General features: G+C 45.7%; 1 non-coding gene across 1 annotated transcript; it reads right to left on the bottom strand.

The window, feature by feature from the left end:
- Positions 1 to 1,935: 1,935 nt before the first annotated feature.
- trnas-uga (transfer RNA serine (anticodon UGA)) lies at positions 1,936 to 2,016 on the bottom strand. Its single transcript has one exon. It is a non-coding gene; the product is annotated as a tRNA-Ser (tRNA).
- Positions 2,017 to 25,741: the final 23,725 nt, after the last annotated feature.

The following is a 25,741-nucleotide window of genomic DNA, read 5'->3' as shown; positions in this document are numbered from 1 at the left end:
TTAATTAAGCCCCCCTCACTGTAGTTAAATTCCATTTTCATCACTGCCAACCTTCTTCAAAGCAAAGCACGCACTTGCTTTTTTCAGACTTCTGATATTCCGCTTTCATCCCGCATTTTGCCTAATCATATTTCTCACTTTACAAACTACGTCATAACAGGTTGACAACTGCAGAATGAGCTTTGTTCCGTTCTCCACTGATGTTGAGAGTAGTAATACAGCATATTCGGGTAGGACTTGATGCGCTTGCGGGTGGTGTATTCACGGCAGTATGGCTTCTTTTTTTCGTTTTCGGTCTACTATTTCGAGTTCATTGCGCAAACCTTTGAAGAAGACTTTTTGGAGTCGAAATGGTAACTGTGTTTTCTCTCGAAAGACAGACGTAGCTTTATTTCTGTTCTCTTATAAATTCATCTTCTTCTGATCTTTGCAAGTGAAATAGGGTGCATTACTATTGCCCGTTTTTTAGTTTCAATATCAATAGAAACATGAAGGATACAATATCAAAGAACACAAAGTTCTGAGTTGTTAAGATAATTTTTGCAGCAATGGTGGACATGAAGGTCAAATTAAGATAACGGTTCAAGAAAATTTAGTCTGAAAGTGGTATGTGACTTTAGTTCCAAATATATGTTTCCGTTCTTCCAGTAAATCTTTTTGACTCCCAGAAAACATTGATTGTTTTCTGTATTCACTTTGTTTCGCGATATCTGTCTTCTGGTCGACCAGGGACAACTTGAATTTGCGTCTGCATTGAATAAGATTTCGCTCTTTCTTTCGAGAAGCAAACCTATGCATTATGTAAAATTTATCATGCTGATGGCTAAGAAGTTCAAAATGAATTACGGTTTATGGATCGTGAGCAAGAATGAAGTGATCCACTTGCGAACAGATGTCACCACGCCCTATTCCTACATCGGGCCTGAACGGTCCATTGGCAGAGACTGCAGACAGGAAATGTCTAAGTGAACTAGTTCTTTGTTCAGTTTGATTTGATACCAATGGTAGTGCTGTTTTGGGGCAGAAATGTGTCAACATCTCTGACATTAGAGTCAAAATTTAAGTCACATCTACTCCATGGAGTATCTTCTCAGATTGGAACATGCTGACATGAAAACATCTAGCTCTGAGAGCAAAGGTTGTTACATTAAACTGGGAGTATGTTTAACTAAGCAATTCAGATAGCCAAGATGAATAATTGGTATTTGGTTGTTCATGTTGAGCTCTCCACACCAACTGCTCCAACGAAGGTCGTGGATAAGATCCCCATCGATTATTTTGGTCAATTTTAGCCTCAACAACAACCTATTGTTCTGAACAATGCTATACCACAAGCAGAGGGCTAAGTCTGATTTTCATCGCTAATTTTCAAATTCAGTTCTTAATGCACAGTTTCTTACGAATGTGGTCAGCAGAAGACCGTTAACATTCCATTTCTAATATTTACAGAAAATTCTACTCCGCTGATATCGCCTTGCCTTATCACACCTCAAGCCAGGAACCTGGATCAGTCTAGTTCCTTTCCACACATGGAGTTGCTTTTTCCAATTCATTGACTGCTGATATAATAGATTATTGGCCTTGAGAGTCAGTTGTAAATTAGGTTGAACTTTCTCAGCTTGACTTTCAACTGATCCTAAAAAAAACTCATCACCTGCAGGTAAATGTATCGCATTGCTTCTTGTTTTGCTTAATTCCACCCCCCCCCCCCCCGGCGAACATCCAAATTTCACGATAGTTCGACAAATGTTTTGAAACTGATTCGTGTTGGAGGTTGGTTACTTTTTGTGTCTCGACATATAATTTATTCAATTAGACGCCTTGAAATTACTTCGGATTCTTCACAGTTGAAAATTTACTTTCGATTGAATGCAAAGCTCAAGCTCCACGAAATCCAAATTCTGCAAAGGAATTAATGACTTTTAAACGAGTCAACGCTGTGAGCAGGATTCGAACCTGCGCAGGGAGACCCACTGGATTTCAAATCCAACGCCTTAACCTCTCGGCCATCACAGCTGCATAAAAGTAGCCAATTTTCATAGTAAAAGAACTTAATTCATGAAATATGTACTTTGTTTGAAGAACAAATTGTCAAGACCCAAAGATTTCGCCAAATCCTTTGCAGAGACCCAGACGAACGTTACCTTAGCAGATTGACAGGCTTTCACCGCAAACTAGATCCTGACACAGCTGACGTTGTGGGAATGATTCTTCGTTGAATTATAGAGTCACGGATGTACACCACACGAAGAAAGGATCATTGTCTCACTGTCCGATCGATTTTGACTCAATTGCTCATCATCTGGTGCTAAAGTTGTGTTTTAATATTCATCGAAATATGGTATTAGAAATGTTGATTCTAAGTCCATAAACACTAGCTACATTCGTTAAAAAAAAAACGGAATTAGAAAGAATGCAGAACCAATTTACAGGAATGGATCCAGCAACTAAACCGAAAGTTCTGACTTCAGGTAATGAACTTGTGAGCACAAGAGAGGACGATTGACCGAAGATTCGGAACTTGAAATCGTCTTGACGGAATTATTTGCAAAGTTTTTGCGGTTGTTCTAGAGTCATCAAGTCCTTGAACAATACAACACGGAAAGTGGCCCTTCTTTCCAACTTGACCATTGAGGACAGTTATCCTAAATTAGTAGGTCCCATTTGCCAACTTTTGGCCTACATCCCTCTGAACCTTGTTACTCATATATCCATCCAGATGCCATTACATGTTACAGTTGTACCAGTCTCCAACAATTTCTCTGCCAGCTCATTCTGGACACGACTGAAAATGTTGCCCCTGACGTCCCTTTTAAATCCTTACCCACTAATTTTAAACCGATGTTTTCTAAGTTTTGACTTCCTCACCAGCAGAAAAACACGAGTCAACCTATCCATGTCCCTCATGATTTGATAAATAGCAACGATTTGACTTTATCATACTTGTCAGGAGGGAAATGTGTGGAGATTATTTGTCGAAGATTTGAAGAAGAAAGTCTGATGTACAGATTTTTAGAATTGCATCTTGGAGAAATTTTTAATAAGTCATTGAAGTCTAGTAGCAGTTGTAGAAGTCTGTTGTGAAAGCTGCAGAAGGATTTCAGGGCACGAGAACGAAACATTATTTCCAATGTATTGTGGCTCAGTTCGACCGCACGTGGACTACAGTATGAGGAATTATAATCCTCAATTTAGGAAAGATACTAATGCCATATGAGGAATACCACGAATGGTGATTAGCCTTGATATCATGGATGAACGTTCGTCCTGTGAATTGAAATTGGGCAAATCCGGTCTTTTTTTAACAGTTTCAACAAAAGAGAGGTAATCTCATTGAGAGTTGCAAAATATTTGAAGAGATAAACAGGGTGGTGCAATTTAATCTTGTTCCCTCATTGGTGAATCTCGAAGCAGGAGTGGACAATTTTAAAATGAAGCATTGTGATTTATGACCAGGATGAGAACTATTAATTTTTATCTTAACCTTGACAAGTCTCGCTATTCACCACTACAGTGAGCCTTGGATATTTGGTCTTTGAATGCATCACTATCAGCCTGACCCGCCGACAATAACTGCATCACTATGGACCTGACCCCTCACACTTACCACCTTAATTTCAGCGTGAACCCCTCAAACTTACTGCATCACTATCCATCTGGCGCCCTCACATTTACTGTGCCACTTTCACTTCGGGACCCTCATTTTGACTGTGTCACTATCAGCCTGACTGCCAAACACTTACTTTGTCACGATCAGTCACGTCCTTACACTTCCTATGTTACTATTATCCTGACTCCTTACACTAACTGTGTCACTATCATCCTGAGCGGCTCACACTTACTGCATCACTAGCACACCAACACTCTCACCTTTACTGCGTCACTATCAGCCTGAAACATCACACGTAATGCATCACTATTAGCCTGACCCGCTCACACGTTTTGCGTCACTACCACCCTGACCCCCTCACAATTGCTGTGTCGCTATTAGCCTGAGCCCCTCACTATCACACTGATCAAGCTCACAATTACAGCAGCACTATCAACCTGACCCCCTCACACTTTCTCTGTCATTATCATCCTGACCCTCACACACGTAATGCATGACTGTCACACTGAGACACTCACATTTTCTGCGTCGTTATCAGCCAGACCCGCTGGCACACAGCGTCACTATCAACCTGGCCCCTCACACTTGCATGTCTCAATATCAGCGTGAACCCATCACACTTACTGCATCACTGTCCATCTGCCATCCTCACACTTACTGCACCAGTTTCACCTTGACATCCTCATTTTTACTGCGTGACTATCAGCCTGACAACCACACACTTATTGCGTCACTATCAGTGACGCCCTCGCACTTCCTATGTTAATATCACCCTCACTACTAAAACCTACTGCGTCACTATCAGCCTGATTCCATCACACATTTTGTGTCAGTATCAGACTGACGCCTCACGCTTACCATGTTACTAAAACTCTGCCCCATCACACTGATTCCATCACTATCAGCCTGACCCCTCAGACGTACTGCGTCAATATCGTCCTGACCCACTCACACTTTTTGTATCAGTTTCAGACTGATGCCTCGCACTTACTATATGACTAAAACTCTCCCCCTCACACTGACTGTGTCACTCTCAGCCAGACCGCTTCATACTTACTGCGTCATTATCAGTCTGACCCCTCAGACTTACTGTGTCACTCGCACCCTGACTTCCTCACATTTACTGCGTCGCTATCACCCTGACCCACTCACACAGTCTTTGCCAATTTCACCTTGCCGGCCTTATTTTTATTGCGTCCCCATCAGCCTAACCGCCACACACTTATTGCGTCACTTTCAGTCACGCCCTCACACTTCCCATGTTACTATCACCCTGAATCCTTACACTTATTGTGTCACTATCAGGCTGACCCCTCACACTTCCTGTGTCACTATCAGCCTGACTCCATCACATTTATTGTGTCAGTATCAGACTGACGCCTCACACTTATCTTGTCACGAAAACACTGCCCCGTCACATTGACTGTGTCATTATCAGCCTGACTCCCTCACACTTACTGCTTCACTATCGCAAGGCCCCTCTCTCACTTACGACGTCATTTACACCCTAACACCCCACACTTGCTGTGGCACTATCACACTGAGGGCCGTACACTTAGTGTCACTGTCATCCTGACCCCTTACACTTACTGCATCACTATCACACTGGTATCTCACATCCACTGTGTCACTATCATCCTGAGCCGCTTACACCTATTGTGTCACTATCATTTTGACCCCAACACACTAACTGCATCAATATCAGCCTGGCCATTTCACACATACTGCGCCACTACCAGGCTGACTCCCTCATATATACTGCATCACGATCAGGCTTACCCACTCATGCTTACTGCGTCACTGTCACCCTGACTCCCCACTCTTACTGCGTCAAGATCATTGTGCCCCCATACACTTACAGCATAACTATCATCCTGACAACGTCACATTTACTGCATCAAGATCAGCCTGATCCCTCGAACTTAATGTATCACTATCAGCTTCAATACTCACATTTACTGCGGCACTTCTAGCACTACCCCTGCACACTTACTACATCCCTAACCGCCTTACGCCCATTCATTTACTTCATCACTATCAGCCTGAGACACTCACACTTACAGCTTTATTACAACCTGGCCCTGTGAGTGCATCTTCATCAATGTCACCCTGACCCCTTGCCCATACTGCGTCACTATAAGCCTCGCCCCTCAAATGTTCTGCGTCACTATCACACTGACATCTCACACTCACTGCGTCACTATCACCCTGACCTCTCAAAATTACTGCATCACTACAACCTGACTCCCTGAAAGCATCTGCGTCACTGTCACCCTGACCCCATCACACTTGCCATTTCACTATCACAATGACACATTCACACAGTCTGCTTCACTGTCATCCTGACACCTCACACTCACTGGATCACTACCATCCTCCCCCTCATACTGACCTGTCACTATCATCCAAAGCCGCTCACACTTATTGCGTTCCTATCACTCTGCTCCCAACACACTTACTGCGTCACTATCAGCCTGACACTCGCACACTTCCCGGATCACTATCACCCTGAGCCCTCACAATTTCACCATGTCTATCAGTCTGACTCGTCACATATCCTGCATCACTATCACCCTGTCAGTTAACACTTATTGGCCAGTATTAGCCTGACGCCCTGAACATACTGCATCAATATCAGCCTGAACACTCACACTTACTCTGTCACCATCACGCTGACCCCCTCACACTCACTGCGTCACTATCACCTTGTCTTCTCTCACTTCCTGCATTAGGATCACTCTGACTCACCGACACTTACTTCATCAGTATCAGCCTGACCTCTCACACATACTGTGACATTATCAGCCTGACCCCACCACACTTGCTGCGTCTCTATCAGCCTGACTCGCTCAAACTTACTGCTTCACCATCAGACTGACCCCTCACACTTACCGCATCACTAACAGCCTGACACCTCACACTTACTGCGTCACTATTCCCCTAACACCTCACTTTTATTGGCCACTATCAGCCTGACACCCTCAACTTACTGTGTCACTACCAGCCTGAACGCACACACTTCCTTCCTCACTATCACCCTAACTGTCTCACACACACTGCGTCAGTCTCTGCCCGACCCCATCACACTTGCTACGTCACTATCACCCTGTCCCCTCCCACTTTATGCGTCAGGATTAGCCTGACACAGTAACACTTACTGCATCACTATCAGCCTGATCTCCTTCCAATTACTGCGTCACTATCAGCCTGACAACTCACTCTTACTGCGTCACTGTCACAGTGACCCCTCACATGAAGTGCTTCACTATCACCCTGACCACCTCACACTTACTGCGTCACGATTGATCTGATCCCTCAGACTTACTGCATCACTATCACTCTGACCCCCCGCGCTGCGTAACTATCGGCCTGATCCACTCACACAGTCTGCATCACTACCACGCTGACACCTCACCCTCATTGTGTCACTATCATCCTCACTCCATCACACTTATTGAGTCACTGTCAGCCTGATCCCCTGTAAATGAAAATTATCATTTTTGGTGAAATCTGTGAAAGCATGGTAGAATCAAAGAAGTATGGACCTAACTTTGCAAAAAGACACAAAAAATGTAAAGTTCAACCTAATTTTCAGCTGATTCTCAAGGTCAATAATCTATTCTATCAGCAGTCAATGAATTAGAAAAAAGCAACTCCATTTGTGGAAAGGAACTCGACTGATCCAGGTTCCTGGCTTGAGGTGTGATGAGGCAAGATGATATATTGTATAAAGGAATATGTGAAAAACGTCAGGCGTCCATTTTATGAGGCGTCTTGCAAATGTGTCGAGTCCATTCTGCAAATTTCAAAAATAAACTTTTTCTTTCCTCTTGGTAGCATTTGCATCGGGTCGATTGAAATTCCACGTCAGTAAACTCGGGGGCTCGCCTGGGACCCTGCAACTGGGTAAGATTTTGAAGATTCCCAGGAAGTGTACGCGCCACTGCCGTGAAGGTCTTTCACTTTGTTTCGAGCGCTGAATTGGCCCCTTTGAGTGAGAGGACTGGGGATAAGTGGTTCGCCCCAGAGTCGCGTTCCGAATCGAATAGGGTCAGGGTAAGAGTTGTGGCTAAATCCGACATAGAGACTCGTTTGAAGAGAATAGACGAACCAGGAAGAGGGACCAGTGAACTCACGTGCGGTATTCGAGTAATACTCAACTCTAGAGAGTTTAAGAGACAGCAACATTAACGGTGGTTTGAGACTTGGAGCCACCATGGGCAGCGTTGGAGTCACCAAAGCTGTACCGGTTACGTGGGTTCTTGGTTTTTGAAAACCAAGGCAATGAGGCGGTCGCGCCCAATGAGACGGGACCTCCGGAGGTAAAAGCAAGTTATATTGGCAAAGAGAAGATTATGGTATCGTGAGAGAGAGAGAGAGAGAGAGAGAGAGAGAGAGAGAGAGAGAGATAGACAGATAGACAGACGGAGAGACAGACAGAGAGAGATGAACACTTTTCCAATATCCATGAAAATCGGCTCCAGCAAGCGCAAACGAAAAGAGGGTCGACAGACAACTCGGAATGGTCAAGAAAAAATAGAATATATGCTGAATAATTATGGCCCAGTTTCTGAAAAACAGTTAAAAATGTAAACCAAGGAATGTGTTTGTCTGGAGGAAGGAAGTTTTAGTAATATTCAGTTGCAAATAATGAGGTCACCGTTGGAGGAGAGAGAGAAGGAGAAATGGAAGGGTAAAATAGAACCTGTGAATTGGAGTGCTTATCACATGTTGAAAGCTTAGCCTGATTTCAGGGAAAGAAAATCTCGAAATAAAGATAGATCAAGTACACGTACAAACACCAGCGCACATGCACAGACACACACACACACACGGAAAACAACCGAATGAAGCTGGACAGTGTCTTAAGACTGGATCAGATCCTGACCTTAACGGGTGCCCTCGAAGAGCTACAGCCCTCCTACGAGATCCACTTCACGAAGATTCCAAGTCAACGGTCGCTGCCTCAGGGTCTGCTGATTCACCAATAGCATATCGTACCCACAATCAATTTAAACAAGAATCCCTAAAGAAGTCGAGACAATGTCCCAGTACCTTTAGCGCCTCACGAAAGTCGATAACGTCTATTGTGGACTGATACCACCCAAGGACATAACGACGGCAGAGATCATATCGTATGAGGCACACCTGAGGAGCAGCTTCATCAATGGAATGAAGTACGAAACAACAGAATAGGTAATAATATACGTGTATTACCTGGGACACGGGAAAGTTGAATTAGATAGAACAATACGTGATACATGCTGAAAAACTACTGGCTCAAGAGAACCACAACCGGAAATTAAAGATGGAACAGCAATCACATGAACCTCAGCTTATTATGATGCAAATGGTCGTTCAGCCATTGGAGGGAGGGACTGCGGGAAAAGAGAGAGGCATAGGTGGAGTTCGCAAAAGAGGAAGGGATCGTGGAAGTGCGCTTGCAGAGATAGATCTGGCTGGTGCTTTTTTTTGTGGAGCAATGGACCACTGGTCAAGACAGTGCCCGCACAGACAGCCTCAATCGGTCCTGGAGGCTGGACAGCATGGTGACTGACAGGGGACGACTGAGGTTGAGGTGGGCAGGCCACAAGGTACAGGTTAACCTCTTTCCTTTATACTTGGCAATGAAGAATCCCTAACGCTAATCACTTCTACTCACCTAACGGGCACTGAGATGTATCCCAACTCTATATTGAACATTGAGATTGCGAAGTGTGAACAATATGTTCAATATAACAATGATGCGTATATGTCGATGCCTACCTCTATGTTATATGTGGAAGGTACACCAGTTACCTTTTTGGTAGATACATTGCCAGCATATTGACTCCTCAAATCAAGACAGTTCAGAGAGTTGACAACAATAAAGATGAGTGGAATGTTCCTGAACACAATGGAGTCATCAGGCGTCGTGATATGAGAGAGTTTTACCGCACCCATATTGTGTGAAATAAGAAATGTATATCCATTCTAATTCTCAATATTGTTAGCGGAATTCTGTCCTTTACATTTGATGGCTCGGGATCTCATAGTGAGACTGGGGTTGTATTTGCTCAGTACTCCGACGGGCTTGCAGGTAATTCAAAGGGAGAATTCACAAGTGTAAAGTGTAAAATACAACCCAAGACCCCTGGTGTATGTCTATGAGTGGCGATTAAGCCAGAGAGCAATGAGTTCAGTGAGCAATTCACTCGCTCTGGAAGCAGGTAACCATGTTAATCCTATTAACACCGATTTTTTTTGCGGTAATATGCTGCACGGCACAGCACACATACACCACGATAGCCCTGAGGAACCATAAGAGAAGTATTGGTTCAGGAGATTGGTTAAACCAGGTCAGTTGTTATTGTGCGAATTTTATTGAAGGGATGGCAGATGTGCAGTCAGTGTGAACTTATGTAAAGTACCTGCGACGGCAAGTAAGCTCTATATTTTTGATGTGGAAGGCTATGCTCCTCGCGTGTCACTGGCGAAGGTGTCCAGTGACTGGTGGCAGGATTTGGGGCCATGGGTACTAAAGGCATAAAGAACGAAATGTTGGGTGTTCTGGGACGATGTGGGTATGTGGTTCAATGCAGATGTGCGGACATATAGGAAGAAATTAATTTGTCTAACTCAGGCAATAGAAGAGTCGAGGGAACCCCGTCTAGCCCTGAAGAGCCGAGAAGGATGGCCTGGCGTTTCCCTAAGATAAACTTCTCAGCCCCAAGATTAATAACGGTCCCTACTGAATTATGGGTAAAAGGCAAAGATGATGTGGGGCATATACGAGGTTGAGAACCAATACGAGTGACCACGAAGTCGGAGTATCGTCCTTGCAGAGCACAATACCCGTTAAAACCCGAGGCCATAGATGTAGTTACTCCAGTCTTTCAGTCCTTTCCAAAGGCTAGAGAGATAATCCCCTGTGTAAACTCACCGGTGAGAACTCCCATTTTTCTGATCAAAAAGGCAAAAATTCCAAGTGAACCGGAGGAATGGAGGTTTGTTCAAGACCTGCAGGCAGTCACTAACAGTGTTGTCCCGCGCGCATCAAATGTTCCCAAACCCTATACTGTATTAGTTCAATTTCCACCGGACAGTAAATGGGTCCCTGCTGTGGATTAAGCAAATACATTCTTTCGTGTAATGGTGCATCCAGATCGTCAATTCTGGTTCACTTTTTCATTCAAAGGGAAATCTTACGAGTTGACACGACCTTGTTAGTGTTACTGTGAGTCACCCACCATATATAATGAGGCTCTATGCAGGAGTCTGGAGACTCTTGTTTTCACCCCTGGGTCTGCGCTTCAGCAATCTGTGGACGATTGCTTAATAGTAGCACTGACAGAGGAACAATGTGAGAAGGATTCCCTTGCATTGCACGAGGGAAGGGCACAAAGCCAGTCTCGCAAAGCTTCGATTTATGCAACAACAGGTGAAGTTCTTCGGTCACTTAATATCTGAACAAGGGAAGACCAAAGGAAGGTCAAGACAGAGTGCAAGTAATTCAGCAAATTCCAATGACTTACATGAGGAAACAATTGCTATCCTTTTTGGGCATACGCTCCTACTGAAGAGCGTTTATCCCACATTACACAAATCTTGAGGCGCCCTGAAGTGACATGGCCCGTGGAAAAGGATAGCAGAACCAAGGTACGTTGCAATGGATCCCAGCGGCCGAGTTGAATTGAAAAAGACGTTTCAAAGTACACCTACACTGGGGATTCCGAATACAAACAAGCCTTCTGTCAAATGGTAGATGAAAAACATGGCTGCACGACATCTGTGTTGTTGCAGGATCATGGGGATAAATTCTGGCTGGCAGCTTATCTTTCGGCTAAGCTTGACCTCGTAGCGGCAGGATTGCGTAAATGCCTGCGAGCTGTGGTTGCGATATAATCGGCTATGGCGACTTAACCAAACTGATCGCACATGCAGTATCCTCACTGCTTTCCGAGCAAAAGACAGCACATACGTCGGCAGCACGTTGACTCAGATACAATACTGTGTTCTTGGAGAATCCTAACATTGCAATAAAACGATGTAACATCCTTTATGCTGCTAATCCTCTCACTAGAGAAGGAGACGGAGACCCACATGATTGTATCGCTGTAATTAATGAAATGTGCTGCCTAGACAAAACTTGCAGAATTCACCACTTCAGAATCCAAATATGGCGTTTTTTTTGTGGATGGGTCAGCATTCAGGAGCAAGGAGATAGGCCAGAATTGTATTGGGGATGCTGTAGTAACTACCCATGAGGTATTCAAAGCGGGATCACTCCCTTCTCAACTGTCAGCGCAAGCAGCGGAGCTGGTTGCCTTGACTGAGGCATGTAAATTGGCCAAGGGAAAGACAGTGAATATTTAACCGATAGCAGATACGCATTCAGAGTTGCACATGATGTTGGACCCCGGTGGAAATACAGGGACTTCTTGACCTTCACCCGAAAGCCCATCACACACCGTGATCAGATTTCTGACATTTTGGAAGCGGTCCTATTGCCTAAATCAATCGCTGTGTTTTCATATGATGCCCACACGAAAAATAACGATTCTGTTTCTCAAGGAAATGCAAGGGCAGACTCAGCGGCAAGGACGGCAGCCCAGCAGCTGGTAAATGATCAGTTTGACATGGGAATGACAAAAATCCTTACCCCAACAGCAGACGGACGGGAGTCAGAGTCGAAGTCCAGGCTTGAATTAGATTAGATTACTTACAGTGTGGAAACAGGCCCTTCGGCCCAACAAGTCCACACCGCCCCGCCGAAGCACAACCCACCCACACCCCTACATCTACCCTTTACCTAACACTACGGGCAATTTAGCATGGCCAATTCACCTGACCGGCACATCTTTGGACTGTGGGAGGAAACCAGAGCACCCAGAGGAAACCTAGGCAGACACGGGGAGAATGTGCAAACTCCTCACGGAGAGTCGCCCGTGAATTGAACCCGGGTCTCTGGCACTGTGAGGTAGCAGTGCTAACCACTGTGCCACTGTGCCACCGTGCCGCCCACAAAGACACGTTTGATTGGGAAAAATCAGAGTGCAGTTTGAGGTAAGGAGTATGGTGTGGCACCAATGGTAATCCTTTTCTACCACGATCATTATTTCCATTCTATGCCAAACTGACACACGGTATGGAACATGTGTCAAAAGAGGGGAGATGTGACAGCATTTCAGCACAGTGGCACACTGAGGGATTTAATCATTACTTCCAGAAATATTGTGAACGATATGTTATCTGTGCCACAATAATGTGGGGAAGGGAATACAGATGAGTCATGTAGCACTTCCGAAACCTCAAAAACAATTTGAACATTTACAACTGGATTTTACCGAACTAACACCCTGCGAAGGAAAAAGGTATTGTCTGGTAATAGGTGATATGTTTTCCAAATGGGTGCAAACGTTCCCCACGGCAAAACAGAATGCCAGTGCCATAACCAAAGCTTTCCTAACTGAAATAATTCCGAGATGGAGCATCCCTGAGAGGCTTAGTAGTCCCAAGGATTGTGAAGGTTTGTAGCTCAGGTTGAGGTTTAGGGTGTAGGTTTGCTCGCTGAGCTGCAGGTTTGATATCCAGACGTTTCATTACCTGGCTAGGTAACATCATCAGTGGCGACCTCCAAGTGAAGTGAAGTGAAGATGTTGTCTCCTGCTTTCTATTTATATGTTTGTTATGGATGGGGTTCCTGGGGTGATATCATTTCCTATTCATTTTCTGAGGGGTTGACAGATGGTAAATCGATCTATGTGTTTGTTTATGGCGTTGTGATTGGAGTTCAAGGCCTCTCGGAATTCTCTGGTGTGTCCGCATATGCAGCAAACCGACAAACACTGACCAAATACTTAACTACACCAGCAACCATCCCGACACGCAAAAAGGAAGCTGTATCAGAACACTATTCCAACGAACCACCACACATTTCAGCACAGACGAACTTCGGAAAACAGAGGAGAACCGCCTATAAAATGTATTCAAGAAGAACGGACACTTAAAAAATACGGTCCACAGATTCCTCAGGAACAAACCACGACAAGTAGACCTAACACAGCCAGAAACCCTATCTACCTTTTCATGCATCAATGAAGTCTCAGAAGTGGCAGCCAGACTATTAAGACCCCTCGGAATCACACCAACAGTCGAAACAAAACTAACAAATTTAAAAGACCCAGTACAACCCATGGACAAAACCAACATCGTCTACAAAATTCCATGCAAGGACTGCCACAAATAATACGTAGGACAAACAGGAAGAAAGTTAGCCACCAGGATACAGAACACCAGCTAGCCACAAAAAAACACGACCCTCTCTCCCTCGTAGCCCTTCACACGGATGAAATTTAAACACCATTTCGACTGGGACAACACATCTATCCTGGGACAGGCTAAGCAAAGACATGCCAGAGAATTGCTTGAGGCCTAGCACTCCAACCACACCGCCATAAAAAAAGACATATATCTAGATAGCATCTATCAACCCCTCAGAAAACGAACCGGAAATGGCATCACCACAAACCCCAGGAACCCCATCCTGGACAAACATATAACTAGAAAGCAGGAGACAACAGCTTCTCTTCACTTGGCGTTCGTCACTGATGATGTTACCTAGAACATAGAACATAGAAAAATACAGGGCAGGACAGGCCCTTTGGCCCTCGATGTTGTGCCGATCCAAGCCCACTTAACCTACACTAGCCCACTAACCTCCATGTGCCAGGTAATGAAACGTCTAGATATCAAACCTACAGCTCAGCGCGCAAACCTACACTCTCGGCTTAGTAGTGACAATGGGACACCATTTGTCCATAATGCCCTACAGCAGATTAGTGAGTATTTGGGAATAAACATGGGATACCACTGTGCCTACCACCAAACGAGCGGTAGGGAGGCGGAAAGAGAAAAGTCTACCTTAAAAATATATTGAGAAAATGCTGTGAGGAACTAGGGATGACATGGACAAAGGTACTTCCAATTGTGCTAATGTGTATGAGATCTAGGAGGAGAAGGAGAGCTAGGAGGAGAGGAGAGGGAGAGGGAGAGGGAGAGGGAGAGCCCGTTTGAAATTTTGTTTGGTAGGCGGCCAAACACAGGAATTGTCCCGAGATGTAAGGGAAGCCAGATAACAGGCCACTGTGAGGATGAGATGTTGTATTACTGCATGAAACTCTCTACACTTCTGTCCCAAATACAGAATCAACTGAAGACAGCACTACCCCAATCAGCAGAAGGGAAGATGTACGATCTATAACCTGGAGCCTGAATGGTGGCGAAAGACTTCAGGAGGGAAAACAGGAAGACGAAGAGGTGGCTGGGACCGTTTCAAGTACGCCTTACAGCTCAGATAGCTGTTAAGGTCGCCAGAACAGCCACGTGGATACACGCCAGCCCTTACAAACTTGCAGGTGGGACTGAGGAGACATCGCACAACACCAAAGCCAATTTAGAGAATGTATTTATTAGAAGACTTAAGCAAATGTGGGGCTGCCCCAGTTCACACTGTTGGCACGCGCCCTGGTAGGACTATTCATAAGGGCAGGGGTGTCTGGGATGCAGCAGCTGACGGTAATCTTAACTGATAGGACGAAGTGGATCTTTAAATGCGACCCGTTCAGTAACAAGGACGACTATAAATTGGATAATTAAGATTTATGCAGGGATCCATGCCGCGCCGGTGATTGGCATTTAGTAGTAGGCACCACGGCAAAAGGGGCACCTGACATGGAAAATAGATATTCTATGATCAAAGTAAGACTAAGAAGAGCAATGAGGGAGTCTCGTGGTGTGGAATAGATAGATCCTTCTCTGACATCTGTAGACAGGTGAATATAGTGGTGCAGTCGCCCCACCCCCGCCCTCCGAGATGCAGTGCAGAATGTACTACAGACGATAGGAGCAGTGGGGCATGGCAACCAATCAAACCAGATCATGGACCTAACCCCAAGCCGGGCAAAGGTCATTAATGACACACCCGAACCCGAAGGGAGACGGCCGTGGCGAGAAAGCGAATTTAAAGCAGGAGGGGAATTTGCCGACTGGATATAAATGGCGTAAATGCGACGCCAGTAGGTTGGGAGCTGCGAAGGGCCATTGTTAGATGTGAAGGGAACAGAGAATGTGCTTTGGTCATAAGACAAAACGAGAGATTAGACGTTGGCTACACTTGTTGGATATGTTTGCACACAGCCCAAAGGTAGACTGCCCAGCAAATTACTGAGAGCCTGGCGAGAAATGCCAGCTGTCTGCTTCCACGGGAGGCGACTAGCCTGACCGTGATAGTGGGGGGCAATTTGGGCAAATCTCGTGTCACCACCCGAACTCCAGGCTAACTACAGCCCCAAGCCTGACACGCTACCGTCAACAGCATTCCGGATAGTGGATTGCAGGGGAGAAGTGTGTATTTGCATCAATCGGGGGAGACTCCTTTTGGGTATCTCCCAGTGTACCTTGATGCTGGACTTGAACAATGAGTCTTGTACAGCAACATACACAAATAATACGACCATAAACATTGCTTGTTCCTTTATCAATGAACAGACCATGTGCGGCATGGTGGCACAGTGGTTAGCATTGCTGCCTCACAGTGCTAAGAACCCTGTTTAATTCCTGCCTCAGGCGACTGACAGTGTGCAGTTTGCACATTCTCCCTGAGTCTGCGTGAGTTTCCTCCCACAGTCACCAGATGTGCTGGTAGGGTGAATGGGCCATGCTAAATTGCCCGTAGTGTTAGGTGTTAGGTAAATGTATGGGTGAGTTGCGCTTCGGCTGGTGTGTGTGGACTTGTTGGGCGGAAAAGCCTGTTTCCACACTGTAAGTAATCTAATCTAATCAGGATGGCAGGTATAATATATAATATGGGCAGGTGGCGAGAAAGGGTACCACTACTCCCCCGGGGAGAAAGGGGTGCTGCAACACCGCGATACTGTCCACCAACACAACAGTGTTCACCCTAAAAGGCAACAATTGCCGAATTCGAAGGGGCATCCCTCTGCATTGGAATGGGTACACACTCGCAAAACATCCTCGCATATGGTGTATTCCCAAATGAGACAGCGGAAGGCCTAGCACTCATTAACACTGAGTTAATGGCGGTTAGGAAGCAATGACACAAAATCGATTAGTACTAGACATCCTGACGGCCAAGAGAGGGGACGTCTGCAAAACGTAAGGTACCTCGTGCTGAATTAATGTTCCTGATGAGTCCCAAAATATTACTGGTTTAATAAATGGTATGAAGTCAGCTAAATGACCTCCTCCAAGAGCAGATAACTCCTCCTCCCGATGGCTCACGTCCCTTATGGAGGATGGGGGTAATGGACCCTTATCGTTCTACTAGTTGTAGGACTGGTCTTACTCATAGTGCTTTGAATAAGACCCTAGTTGTGTACCTGCCTACACCACTTGCTTATGAATGCAGTAGGATACGAAATGTTAAACTATCAGTGGTCCCAAAGAAGGAATCCGATTGCTTGTCCGCACCCTACAGCGACGTTGACGAATGTGACGTGTGAAGATGTGCTGTGTATCGGGCAAACCAGGGAAATGGAAAAAAAAACACCACAAAGCTTTGTTAGAGTTAGGTGGTGTCTGAGGAAATGCCTGGTGTTCGTAAATTATTTTTGATATATAGCTATCTGGCTTTTTATTTGGTTGTTGTCCTTGTTGTAAAATGACAAAAATTTGGAAAATGCAATGGAAAATTAACATTTACTGTGAAATCTATCAGAGTATTAGATTAGATTACATTACAGTGTGGAAACAGGCCCTTCTGCCCAACAAGTCCACACCGACCCGCCGAAGCACAACCCACCCATACCCCTACATTTACCCCTTATCTAACCTTACGGGCAATTTAACATGGCCAATTCACCTGAGCAGCACATCTTTGGACTGTGGGAGAAAACCGGAGCACCCGGAGGAAACCCACGCAGACACGGGGAGAATGTGCAAACTCCACACAGTCAGTCACCTGAGGCGGGAATTGAACCGGGGTCTCAGGCGCTGTGAGGCAGCAGTGCTAACAACTGTGCCACCGTGCCGCCCACACTCTGTTTTGCAAAATTTAATACTTCGCTGAAATATGTAAATACTTTGCTGACTTTGTGGAACTTTGCAAACATTTCACCTGACCTTGCGAGCAGCCGAGTTCAGAAAAAAAGCTTCGGAAAACATAAAGACAATTATGTCCAAGGCATGGGAATGAGCAAATATGAGCTCGAATGTTTCCGAACACTTGTCCTTGAGCAAGTGATAAGAATAGTAGAACACGAATATGTGAATTTTGTTCACAGCCCTTACATAACGCACTTTTGCCAAGTATATTGGCCGCTCTGCATGCAGAGGTTGAAAAATAAAGCCTTTCCTTTGCTCTTGCTAGCAGTTGATTCGAGTCGATTAAATTTCCACGACAGGTGAAAGGGTGTCAGGCAGTGGGAGAATTGTTGGATATCAGTAGATGGGAGAATTGTTGCACAGTGACATTACATTGGAAAATTAGTACAAATTGCCTATTCATTAAAGAATTTTAGCAGAACACCTCTAAATGGAAGAATAGGGGAAGGGAATCATTGAGAAGGAACAATTTTGCAAGCTGCAATAAAGTCGAGATTCGAGTCCGCCCACAAAGAAATGGAAAAAAAATCTTTGGAGCAGGGAAGCCAATACGTGGAGGAAGTGTATCAGGGAACAACACAATGGGACAATTGACGCAGGGCATCAATAATGGGAGAGTTGGTGCCGAAGTCACGAAAGTAGAGAATTGGTGGAAGACGTGGGAGAACTGGTGCTGAATAATATTAAATGTGGTGGAGGTGCAGCTGCTGATGAAAAGAAGATTCGTGCAGGATTCGAAAATGGTAGAATGGTGCACGGAAGTGAAGCTGTATTTGGGACAATTGTTGCACGAACCACAAAATAGAAAAATTGCACAGTGGAACTTTAACAGCGAATTGGGGGTATGACACCACTATCTCAGAGAGTCAGAGTGGCATTCCCCACACTGAGAGAAGTTGGTTTGGGTACCAATGAACATGAGAATTGTTTCAGGGCAATATTGAATTCGAGAATTGGTGTGGGGTGCTTAAAGCATGCAGAGTTGGAACAGAGAATAGTTAAAAGGGAGAACACAGGCAGGAATCAGTAAGTTGGAGAAATGTTGTAAAGTGCAGGAAAGTGGTCATTCGATGCAGGGCGAAATTAATGAAAAAACTTTGAGCAGTGCACCATTATGTGGAAGATGCTTGTCAGGAAACAGCAAAACAGGAGGGTTGGGGCAAGGCAATACTCAGTGGGAGAGTTTCTTCAGTTCATAACGAAAGGGTGGATTAGTGCAGAATTGGCAATTTGAGAATTTGATGCAGTAAACGCCAAAATTGGAGAATTACAGCAGTGGACCACGACATGGGAGAATCATTGCAGCTACATAGTTAATGGAAGAAGTGGTGCGGAGTGGACCTAAATTAGATATTTGGTGCAAGTCACCATTAAAATGTAGAATTAGAGTAGCGCACTCCTAAATGCGAGATTTGAACTCGGGCATCAGAAAATGAGAGAATCATACTGGGATATGAGGAAATGGCAGAATTAGTATCGTTATATGAAAAAGCAGGAGAATTCAGTGTCGGAGTATGAGGAAATGGGAGAATAAGTATAGGGGTATGAGTAAATGTCACTGCAACAAGATCTCAAGCTCTTAAACTCAATCCCCCTGTTAATGAAAGCCAAAAACACCATATGCTTTCTTAACAACCCTGTCCACCTGGGTGGAAGTTTTAAGGGATCTATGTACCTGCACACCACAATCCCGCCGTTCCTCCACACTGCCAAGAATGCTGCCTTTTGTCCTGTACTCAACTTTAAAGTTCGATCTTCCAAAATGCATCACCTCGCATTTATCCAGTTTGAATCCCATCTACCACCTCTCAGCCCATCTCTGCATCCTGGCAATGTCAGGCTGCAGCCTGCAAAAGTCCTGTATACTGTCAATGATACCTCCAACCTTTGTGTCCTCTGCAAACTTGCTAACCCATCCTTCAATCTCCTCATCCAAGTTATTAATAAAAATTACAAAGAGTAGAGGCCCAAGAACAGAGCCCGTGGAACACCATTCACCACTGACTTCCTGGCCGAATATTTTCGTTCCACAACCACTCTTTGTCTTCTGTCGACCAGCCAATTCTATATCCAGGCAGGTAAATTTCCCTGTATCCCATTCCTCCTGACCTTCTGAACGAGCCTATCATGGGAAATCTTATCAAATGCCTTGCTGTAGTCCAGATACACAACATGCACCGCTCGACCCTCATCAACGTTTCTAGTAACATCCTCAAAGAACTCAATAAGATTCGTGAGGCATGACCTGCCCCTCACAAAGCCGCGCTGATTGCATTTGATCAAGCCATGCTCTTCCAGATGGTCATAAATCCTATCCCGCAGAATCCTTTCTAACACCTTGCAGATGACAGACGTGAGACTAACTGGTCTGTAATTTCCGGGGATTTCCCTATTTCCTTTCTTGAAGAGAGGAATTACATTTGCCTCCCTCCAGTCCTCAGGTACGACTCCGGTGGAGAGTGAGGATGGAAAGATCTTCACAAGCGGCGAAGCAATCACATTTCTCGCTTCCCATAGCAGCCGAGGCCAAATCTGGTCTGGCCCTGGCGACTTGATAATATTAATGTTTGTCAAAATTTTCAGCACATCAGCTTCCTCAATCTATCTGTTGCAGCAGGGTTACCTGCTCCTCAATGGTTTCATTCACTACAAAGTCCTTTGCTTTCATAAAGACAGATGCAAATAAAAACTCATTTAAGGCTTCCCTACCTCCTCAGACTCTATCCACAAGTTCCCTAAGCTATCCCTGATCGTCCATACTCTTTCTTTGATCATTCTCTTATTCCTCACATATGTGCAAATGTTTTTAGATTCTCCCTAATCATTCCTGCCAAGCCTTTTTCCTGCTCCCTCCTGGCTCTCCTCAGACCATTGTTGAGCTCCTTCCTCGCCTACCTGTAATCCTCTCGAGCTGAGCAAGACCCTTGCTTCCTTCACCTTACATAAGTTGCCTTCTTTCTTTTGAAAAGAAGCTCCTCCGCTCTCATCACCCAAGGTTCCTTTATCTTACCCCTTCTTGCCTGTCTCAGAGGAACACATTTATGCATCACTCGCAACAACTGTTCCTTAAACAGTCTCCACATGTCTATCGTGGCCTTTCCATGGAACAATTGACCCCAGTCCATGCTTCGCAACACAGTATGATAGTATCATAGTTTCCTTTTCCCCAACTAAATATCCTCCCATTGTGCCGGCATCTCTCCTTTTCCATGGCTATGTAGAAGATGAGGCAGTTGTGGTCACTATCACCAAAATGCTCTCCCACCGCAAGATCTGACACCTGCCCCAGCTCATTGCCGAGCACCAAATCCAAAATGGTCTCTCCCTTCGTCGGCCTGTCAATGTACTGAGTTAGGAAACCCTCTTGAACGCACCTTACAAAAACAGCTCCTTCCAAATCATCTGCTGGAAGGAGGTTCCAATCAATATTGGGAAAGTTAGTCACCATTAATACTACCCTATTCCATTCAAACCTTTCCAAAATCTGCCGACCTATGCTTTCTTCAATCTCCCTGCTTCTATTGGGGTCCTGTATTTAACCCCTAGTGAGGTGATTGCTGCCTTACTGTTCCTACTTTCCATCCATACTGACTCAGTAGGCAGACCTTCCTCGATAATGTTAACCTCTGTAGCTGTGATGCCCTCTCTGATTAGCAGTGCTACACCCGTTCCTCTTTTTACCTCCTCCCTATTCTTTTTAAATGTTCTAAACCCTGGAACATCCAGCAACCATTCCTGCCCCTGAGAAACCCACGTCTCTGTTATGGCCACAACATCATAGCTCTAAGCTCATCACTTTTATTTACATTTCCCCAGTATTACCGAGCACAGTGACTCCGTTTGGTGGAGGAGGCGGGGATGGGGAATTGTGTCTCAGTGGTTAGCATGGTTGTTTCACAGTACCAGGGACCCGGATTGAGGGACAGGAGGAGGGCGAGGGTGCATGGTGTCTCAGTGGTTAGCACGGCAGACTCTCAGTACCAGGGACCCGGTTTGGGGAGAGGGAGAGGGGGACATGGTGTCTCAGTGGTTAACACAGCTGTCTCAAAGTACCAGGGAATCGGTTTGGGTGGAGGGGAGGGGGGCATGGTGTCTCAGTGGTGAGCACAGCTGTCTCACAGTACAGGGACCTGGTTTGAGGGGAGGGGAGGGGGGCATGGTGTCTCAGTGGTCTGCACGGCTGTCTCACATTACCAGCGACCCGGTTTGGGGGGAGGGGGAAGGGGGCTTGGTGTCTCAGTGGTCAGCACGGCTGTCTCACAGTACCAGCGACCCAGTTTGGGGGGAGGGGGAAGGGGGCTTGGTGTCTCAGTGGTCAGCACGGCTGTCTCACAGTACTAGGGATCTGGTTTGGGGGAGGGGGAGGGGGTGCATGGTGTCTCAGTGTTTAGTACGGCTGTCTCACAGTTCCAGCGACCCGGTTTGGGGGGGGGGGGGGGAGAGGGGCATGGTGTCTCATTGGTTAGTACGGCTGTCTCACAGTTCCAGGGACCCGATTTCGGGGGGATGGGGAGGGGGGGGATGTTGTCTCAGTGGTTATCATGGCTGTCTCACAGCAACAAGGACCCGTTTTGGGGGGAATAGGGAGGGTGGCATGGTGTCTCAGTGGCTAGCACGGCTGTCTCACAGTACCAGGAACCTGGTTTTGGGGGAGGAGGAGGAGGACATGGTGTCTCAGTGGTTAGCACGGCTGTTTCACAGGACCAGGGACCCCGTGTGGGGGGGTGGGGTTTGGGGGAGAGGGACATGACATCTCAGTGGTTAGCACAGCTGTCTCACTGTACCTGGGACCCGGTTTGTGGGGAGAGGGAGGGGGACTGGTGTCTCACTGCCTTTGACATCTTCCAAAACCTTTCTCCAAATACCTTAAAATTATGCTCACCTCGTGACAATCATTCGTTGGAGGAAGTCTCTGGCTATTTACTCTGTCTGTAACTCTCACTATCTTGTTCAGCTCTATCAAGTTACCTCTCATCCTTCTTTACTCCAATGAGAAAAGCCATAGCTCCCTCAACCTTTCTTCATAAGACAAGCCCTCTAGTCCAGGCAGCATTCTGGTAAATCTCTGCACCCGCTCTAAAGCTTTCATATCCTTTCTTTACTGAGGCGACCAGAACATTTCAAATATGGTCTCACCAGAGCTTTATAGACCTGCAGCATAATCTTGCGGCTCTTCAACTCAGTCCACCTGCTAATGAAAACCAACACACCATACGCCTTCTTTATAACCCTATCAATTTAGGTGGCAATTGAGACACCTACAGACATGGACCCCAAGATCTGTTTGTTCCTCCACACTGCTACAGAATTAGGCCATTTAGCCCCTTGGATCCGCTGTGCCGTTTGATCACTGTTAAAATGTTTCTCAGCCACATTCTCCTGCCTTCACCAACTGATCATTGATTCCCTTAGTCATGAAAAACATACTTATCTCTATCTTAAAGAAAACACGGTGTTTGTGTGTGGGCGTGTGCATGTGTTTGTGTGTAAGTGTCCATATCGGTATGTATGTGTGTTGTGCGTTTAATGTGTCTATGTATGTTTGTGTGCAGCTCTGTGAAATAATGGCTCTGTGATTTTGGGGGTAAATCCATTGAAATTGAGACAAACCCTGACTGCCCTCTTCCACCCCTACGTCTGTCCCTGTTAAGTTTATAGTCATACAATGCCACCCTCCGCTGGTCTCCCCATGCCACTGCACAAGTGTCAGTTTTTTTTCGATCAGAGGACATCAAATACTGTGAATCGCTCACATTGCACGGCTGTTTGGTTTTGCAAATATCTTTGGATGCACAGAACAGTTTTGTCTGATACCTAGATATATTACCATCACCACTGGGTCAGTTCCAGGACTTTTCAAACATTTCTCACTTACACCTTGTTGAGGTGAATTATAAAATATTTCAATTTAAAGAACATGTAATAAATTCATCGCATCACCTTACAGATGACTTGGTCAGAGTTGCTTGGATGCAGTTGCAGTGGAAATATTCTTTAAGGTGTACACTCTGTGCAAAGAATAATCTTCAAAGACAAATCTCTTTCACATTGCAGAGAGAGCAAAGATATTACTCAGGAGCATTCGCCACTCTGAGTGTCCTCAGTATAATTACGATCCTTTCGATACCCAACTGTGTGTGTGTGCGCATGTGCAGATGCTGCTGTCAGTTTGGATGGTGCTATGATCTATCTCCCTCTCCCCACCTCCTAGACTGAATCCCTTATGGTTTTCTCCCTCCACTGCCATCAATGCAGTAGAGTGTGAAGGCCAGCAGAGGCGGACATTGCATAACTTCAAACACCACAGAGGCTGGCAGATCCGCTGTGCACACGGATACGCACAGAGACACGCAGATACACAAATATATGCATATAGATGCACAGGCACACATAGAGACTGATGCAGTCACACAGATACTAAAGCACACAGAGAGAAATGCCAATACACTGATGCACATGCACACACAGATATACAGACATCAGTACAGTCACACCACAAACACTGACACACTGACGTTTATACAGACATGCAGAATCTGCCAGTATTTATTTTTCGCTTGGTGATTTCCCCAATATTTCACTCGATCGTGTGGTGTGTGCCAATATTTGTGTTGATCCCTTGTGATTCCTCTGCACCCTCACTATAGCTTCGACATCTTTCCTATAACAAGGCGACCAGAACCGAACACAATGTTCCAAGTGTGCTGTTACGACACAGCAATGAACCCATTTGTGATTTAAACCAAACACCCAGAAAAGCTTACCTTGCCTTATAATCTGTTAAAGCACCCATCCTCCTCCTCTAACCAAAAACAAAGCACCTGTGCCACAGCTTGGAAATTAAACGAGTTTTTTATTCCTTATTTTTTTTTTTCAACAGTCTCTTTGGGAATTTAGACTCGTGGGAATGGAGGTTAGGGCAGTTGAATGTTCCTCCTGCAGAATATGGGAGGTAAGGGTCACCATCAGTATCCCTGCTGACTACATCTGCTGGAAGTGCACCTGACTCCAGCTCCTTGAAAACCGCGTTAGGGAACTGGAGCTGGAGCTGGATGAACTTCGGATCATTCGGGTGGCAGAGGGGGTTATTGAGAGGAGTTACAGGGAGGTAGTCACTCCTAAGGTACAAGAAAAAGGCAAATGGGTTACAGTCAGGGGATGGAAAGGGAACCGGCAGACAGTGCAGGTATCCCCTGCGGCCATTCAACTCAATAATAAATATATCATTTTGGATACTATGGGGGGTGGACTTACCAGGGGAAAGCAGTGGGGTAGAGGGCTCTGGCACAGCGTCTGTCCCTGCTGCTCAGAAGGGAAAGGGGAAGAGGAGCAGATTAGTAGTCATTGGGGACTCCATAGTTTGGGGGACAGATAGGAGGGTCTGTGGGGACGAGAGAGACTCACGATTGTTGTGTTTTCTCCCAGGTACCAGAGTTCGTGATGTCACTGATTGTGTTTTTGAGATCCTTAAGGGGGAGAGGGAGCAGCCCCAGGTTGTGGTCCACATAGGCACCAATGACATAGTTAGGAAGAGAGATGGGGATTAAAGGCAGAAATTCAGCGAGCTAGGATGGAAACTTAGAGCTAGGACGAACAGAGTTGTTGGCTCTGGTTTCCTGCCCGTGACACGTGCTAGTGAGGCAAAGCATAGGGAGAGAGAGAAGGTGAACACGTGGCTGCAGGGATGGGGCAGGAGGGAGGGTTTTGGATTCTTGGATAATTGGGGCTCTTTCTGGGGTAGGTGGGACCTCTACAAGCAGGATGGGCTTCATCTGAACTAGAGGGGTAACAATCTCCTGGGGGGCGGGGGTGTGGAATTCACTAAGGTTGTTGTGGTGCATTTAAACTAATCCAGCAGGGGTATGGGAACCAAAATTGTAGTTCGAGTATAGAAAGGGTTGAGAGTAGGGAGGTCCAAAATCAAGTTTCAGGGACGCAAGATGGCACCGGCAAACAAGAGGTTGGTTTGAAGTGTGTCCACCTCAACGCCAGGGGCACCCGGAATGAGGTGGGTGAACTTGCAGCATG

The sequence above is a fragment of the Chiloscyllium punctatum genome, chromosome 30, assembly GCF_047496795.1.
Source record: "Chiloscyllium punctatum isolate Juve2018m chromosome 30, sChiPun1.3, whole genome shotgun sequence".
In the NCBI taxonomy this organism is placed as follows: Eukaryota; Metazoa; Chordata; class Chondrichthyes; order Orectolobiformes; family Hemiscylliidae; genus Chiloscyllium; species Chiloscyllium punctatum.
Note: the sequence above shows the minus strand (reverse complement) of the source record. Positions and strands in the feature narration are given on the sequence as shown.